Source organism: Triticum aestivum, chromosome 2B (genome assembly GCF_018294505.1).
Source record: "Triticum aestivum cultivar Chinese Spring chromosome 2B, IWGSC CS RefSeq v2.1, whole genome shotgun sequence".
In the NCBI taxonomy this organism is placed as follows: Eukaryota; Viridiplantae; Streptophyta; class Magnoliopsida; order Poales; family Poaceae; genus Triticum; species Triticum aestivum.
In genome coordinates, this window is record NC_057798.1 from 113,816,731 (window position 1) to 113,823,218 (window position 6,488).

The following is a 6,488-nucleotide window of genomic DNA, read 5'->3' on the forward strand; positions in this document are numbered from 1 at the left end:
GCGCGATTCCAGAACCCCCGTAGGGTCTACACACTTAAGGTTCGGTGACGCTAGGGTTGTAGAGATATTAGTATGCGGTAACCCGATAGTTGTTGGGAGTCCCGGATGAGATCTCGAACGCCACAAGGAGTTCCGGAATGGTCCGTAGGTGAAGAATTGTATATAGGAAGTCAAGTTTCGGCCACCGGGAAAGTTTCAGGGGTCACCGGTATTGTACCGGGACCACTGGAAGGGTCCCGGGGGTCCACCGGATGGTGCCACCTATCCCGGAGGGCCCCGTGGGCTGAAGAGGGAAGGGAACCAGCCCCTGGTGGGCTGGTGCGCCCCCCTTGGGCCTCCCCCTGCGCTTAGGGTTGGAAACCCTAGGGGTGGGGGGCGCCCCACTTGGCTTGGGGGGCAATCCCCCCCCCCTTGGCCGCCCCCCCTTGAGATTAGATTTCTAGGGGGCCGTCGCCCCCAGGGCCCCTATATAAAGAGGGGGGAGGGAGGGCAGCCGCACCCTAGTACCTGGCGCCTCCCTCACCCCCCGTAACACCTCTCCCTCTCGCTGAGCTTGGCGAAGCCCTGCCGAGATCGCCGCTACTTCCACCACCACGCTGTCGTGCTGCTGAATCTCCATCAACCTCTCCTTTCCCTTGCTAGATCAAGAAGGAGGAGACGTCTTCCCCAACCGTACGTGTGTTGAACGCGGAGGTGTCGTCCGTTCGGCACTAGGATCTTCGGTGATTTGGATCACGACGAGTACGACTCCCTCAACCCCGTTCTCTTGTACGCTTCCGCTCGTGATCTACAAGGGTATGTAGATGCACTCCTCTCTCTCGTTGCTAGATGACTCCATAGATTGATCTTGGTGAAGCGTATAATTTTTATATTTTCTGCAACGTTCCCCAACAGTGGCATCATGAGCTAGGTCTATGCGTAGTTTCTATGCACGAGTAGAACACAATCTTGTTGTGGGCGTAGATGTTGTCAATTTTCTTGCCACTACTAGTTTTATCTTGTTTTGGCGGCATCGTGGGATGAAGTGGCCCGGACCGACCTTACACATACGCTTACGTGAGACAGGTTCCACCGACTGACATGCACTAGTTGCATAAGGTGGCTAGCGGGTGTCTGTCTCTCCCACCTTAGTCGGATCGGATTCGATGAAAAGGGTCCTTATGAAGGGTAAATAGAAATTGGCATATCACGTTGTGGTTTTACGTAGGTAAGAAATGTTCTTGCTAGAACCCTATTGCAGCCACGTAAAAACATGCAACGACAATTAGAGGACGTCTAACTTGTTTTTGCAGCATATGCCTTGTGATGTGATATGGCAAAAAGGTTGTGATGAATGATATATATGTGATGTATGAGATTGATCATGTTCTTGTAATAGGAATCACGACTTGCATGTCAATGAGTATGACAACCAGCAGGAGCCATAGGAGTTGTCTTAATTATTGTATGACCTGCGTGTCAATGAATAAATGCCATGTAATTACTTTACTTTATTGCTAAACCGTTAGCCATAGTAGTAGAAGTAATAGTTGGCGAACAATTTCATGGAGACACGATGATGGAGATCATGGGGTCATGCCGGTGACGAAGATGATCATGGCGCCCCGAAGATGGAGATCAAAGGAGCAATATGATATTGGCCATATCATGTCACCATTTGATTGCATGTGATGTTTATCATGCTTTTTGCATCTTATTTGCTTAGCAACGGTAGTAAATAAGATGATCCCTCACAATAATTTCAAGAAAGTTTTCCCCCTAACTGTGCGCCGTTGCGAAAGTTCGTTGTTTTGAAGCACCACGTGATGATCAGGTGTGATAGATTCCAACGTCCACATACAACGGGTGTAAGACAAATTTACACATGCAAAACACTTAGGTTGACTTGACGAGCCTAGCATGTATAGACATGGCCTCGGAACACAAGAGACCGAAAGGTCAAACATGAGTCGTATGGAAGATACGATCAACATGGAGATGTTCACCGATGATGACTAGTCCGTCTCATGTGATGATCGAACACGGTCTAGTTGAGTCGGATCATGTATCACTTAGATGACTAGAGGGATGTCTAATCTGAGTGGGAGTTCATTAAATAATTTGATTAGATGAACTTAATTATCATGAACTTAGTCTAAAAACCTTTGCAAAATGTCTTGTAGATCAAATGGCCCATGCTCATGTCAACCTCAACTTCAACGTGTTCCTACAGAAAACCAAGATGAAAGATGATGACAGCAATTATACGGACTGGGTCCGGAACCTGAGGATCATCCTCATAGCTGCCAAGAAAGCATATGTCCTAGAAGCACCACTAGGTGAAGCACCCATCCCATAGAACCAAGACGTTATGAACGCTTGGCAGTCGCATGCTGATGATTACTCCCCCGTTCAGTGCGGCATGCTTTACAGCTTAGAACCGGGGCTCCAAAAGCGTTTTGAGCAACACGGAGCATATGAGATGTTCGAAGAGCTGAAAATGGTTTTCCAAGCTCATGCCCGGGTCGAGAGATATGAAGTCTCCGACAAGTTCTACAGTTGTAAGATGGAGGAAAATAGTTCTGTCAATGAGCACATACTCAAAATGTCTGGGTTGCACAACCGCTTGTCCCAGCTGTACATTAACCTCCCGGACGAGGCGTTCATTGACAGAATCCTTCAGTCGCTCCCACCTAGCTACAAGAGCTTTGTGATGAACTACAATATGCAGGCGATGGTGAAAACTATTCCTGAAGTATTTTCAATGCTGAAATCAGCGGAGGTGGAAATCAAAAAGGAACATCAAGTGTTGATGGTCAATAAAACCACTAGTTTCAAGAAAGGCAAGGGTAAGAAGAACTTTAAGAAGGACGGAAAGGGAGTTGCCGCGCCCGGTAAGCCAGTTGCCGGGAAGAAGCCAAAGAATGGACCCAAACCTAAGACTGAGTGCTTTTATTGCAAGGGAAGCGGACACTGGAAGCGGAACTGCCCCAAATACTTAGCAGACAAGAAGGCCGGCAACACTAAAGGTATATGTGATATACATGTAATTGATGTGTACCTTACCAGTACTCGTAGTAGCTCCTGGGTATTTGATACCGGTGCGGTTGCTCATATTTGTAACTCAAAACAGGTGCTGCGGAATAAGCGGAGACTGGCGAAGGACGAGGTGACGATGCGCGTCGCGAATGGTTCCAAGGTCGATGTTATCGCCGTCGACACGCTACCTCTACACTTACCTACGGGATTAGTTTTAAACCTCAATAATTGTTATTTAGTTCCAGCTTTGAGCATGAACATTGTATCTGGATCTCGTTTAATACGAGATGGCTACTCATTTAAATCCGAGAATAATGGTTGTTCTATTTATATGAGAGATATTTTTTATGGTCATGCCCCGCTGGTCAATGGTTTATTCTTAATGAATCTTGAACGTGATATTACACATATGCATAGTGTGAATACCAAAAAATGTAAGATTGATAATGATAGTCCCACATATCTGTGGCACTGCCGCCTTGGTCACATTGGTGTCAAACGCATGAAGAAGCTCCATACAGATGGACTTTTGGAGTCTCTTGATTTTGAATCATTTGACACGTGTGAACCATGCCTCATGGATAAAATGACCAAGACTCCGTTCTCCAGAACAATGGAGTGAGCAACCAACTTATTGGAAATTATACATACAGATGTGTGCGGTCCAATGAGCGTTGAGGCTCGCGGTGGCTATCGTTATGTTCTCACTCTCACTGATGACTTAAGTAGATATGGGTATGTCTACTTGATGAAACACAACTATGAGACCTTTGAAAAGTTCAAGGAATTTCAGAATGAGGTAGAGAATCAACGTGACCGAAAAATAAAGTTCTTACGATCAAATCGTGGAGGAGAATATTTAAGTCACGAATTTGGTACGCACTTAAGGAATTGTGGAATCGTTTCACAACTCACGCCGCTTGGAACACCTCAGCGTAACGGTGTGTCCGAGCGTCGTAATCGCACTCTATTGGAGATGGTGCGATCTATGATGTCACTCACCGATTTACCGCTATCATTTTGGGGATACGCTCTAGAGACAGCTACATTCACTTTAAACAGGGCACCGTCTAAATCCGTTGAGACGACACCATATGAATTATGGTTTGGGAAGAAACCTAAGCTGTCGTTTCTAAAAGTTTGGGGATGCGATGCTTATGTCAAGAAACTTCAACCTGAAAAGCTCGAACCCAAGTCAAAAAAATGCGTCTTCATAGGATACCCTAAGGAAACCATTGGGTATACCTTCTACCTCAGATCCGAAGGCAAGATCTTTGTTGCCAAGAACGGGTCCTTTCTGGAGAAAGAGTTTCTCTCGAAAGAAGTAAGTGGGAGGAAAGTGGAACTTGATGAAGTAGTACCTCTTGAAACGGTAAGTAGCGCAGCTCAGGAAGATGTTCCTGTGGTGCCTGCACCGACTAGAGAGGAAATTAATGATGATGATCAAGGTACTTCGGATCAAGTTACTACTAAACTTCGTAGGTCCACGAGGACACGTTCCACAGCAGAGTGGTATGGCAACCCTGTCCTGAAAATCATGTTGTTAGACAACGGTGAACCTTCGAACTATGAAGAAGCAATGGCGGGCCCAGATTCCAACAAATGGCTTGAAGCCATGCAATCCGAGATAGGATCCATGTATGAAAACAAAGTGTGGACTTTGACAGACTTGCCCGATGATCGGCGAGCGATAGAAAACAAATGGATCTTTAAAAAGAAGACGGACGCGGATGGTAATGTTACCATCTATAAAGCTCGACTTGTCGCTAAGGGTTATCGACAAGTTCAAGGGGTTGACTATGATGAGACTTTCTCTCCCGTAGCAAAGCTGAAGTCCGTTCGAATCATGTTAGCAATTGCCGCATACTATGATTATGAGATATGGCAAATGGACGTCAAAACGGCATTCCTTAACGGCTATCTTAAGGAAGAACTGTATATGATGCAGCCGGAAGGTTTTGTCGATCCTGAGAATGCTAACAAGGTATGCAAACTCCAGCGATCCATTTATGGGCTGGTGCAAGCATCTTGGAGTTGGAGCATTCGCTTTGATGAGATGATCAAAGCGTTTGGGTTTATGCAGACTTATGGAGAAGCCTGCGTTTACAATAAAGTGAGTGGGAGCTCTGTAGGATTTCTCATATTATATGTAGATGACATACTTTTGATGGGAAATGATATAGAACTTTTGGACAACATTAAGGCCTACTTGAATAAGTGTTTTTCAATGAAGGACCTTGGAGAAGCTGCTTACATATTAGGCATCAAGATCTATAGGTATAGACCGAGATGCCTCATAGGTCTTTCACAAAGCACATACCTTGATAAGATATTGAAGAAGTTCAATATGGATCAATCAAAGAAGGGGTTCTTGCCTGTGTTGCAAGGTGTGAAATTGAGCTCATCTCAATGCCCGACCACGACAGAAGATAGAGAAAAGATGAGTGTCATCCCCTATGCCTCGGCTATAGGGTCTATTATGTATGCCATGCTGTGTACCAGATCTGATGTAAACCTTGCCGTAAGTTTGGTAGGAAGGTACCAAAGTAATCCCGGCATGGAACACTGGACATCGGTCAAGAATATCCTGAAGTACCTGAAAAGGACTAAGGATATGTTTCTCGTTTATGGAGGTGACGAAGAGCTCGTCGTAAAAGGTTACGTCAATGCTAACTTCGACACAGATCTGGATGACTCTAAGTCACAAACCGGATACGTGTATATTTTGAATGGAGGGGCAGTAAGCTGGTGCAGTTGCAAGCAAAGCGTCGTGGCGGGATCTACATGTGAAGCGGAGTACATGGCAGCCTCGGAGGCAACGCATGAAGCAATCTGGATGAAGGAGTTCATCACCGACCTAGGAGTCATACCCAATGCGTCGGGGCCGATCACTCTCTTCTGTGACAACACTGGAGCTATTGCCCTTGCCAAGGAGCCCAAGTTTCACAAGAAGACCAGGCACATCAAGCGTCGCTTCAACTCCATTCATGAAAATGTTCAAGATGGAGACATAAATATTTGCAAAGTGCATATGGATCTGAATGTCGCAGATCTGTTTACTAAACCTCTTCCGCGAGCAAAACATGATCAACACCAGAACTCTATGGGTGTTTGATTCATCACAATGTAACTAGATTATTGACTCTAGTGCAAGTGGGAGACTGTTGGAAATATGCCCTAGAGGCAATAATAAAATGATTATTATTATATTTCCATGTTCATGATAATTGTCTATTATTCATGCTATAATTGTGTTATCCGGAAATCATAATACATGTGTGAATACATAGACCATAACATGTCCCTAGTGAGCCTCTAGTTGACTAGCTCGTTGATCAACAGATAGTCATGGTTTTCTGACTATGGACATTGGATGTCATTGATAACGAGATCACATCATTAGAAGAATGATGTGATGGATAAGACCCAATCCTAAGCATAGCACAAGATCGTGTAGTTCGTTTGCTAGA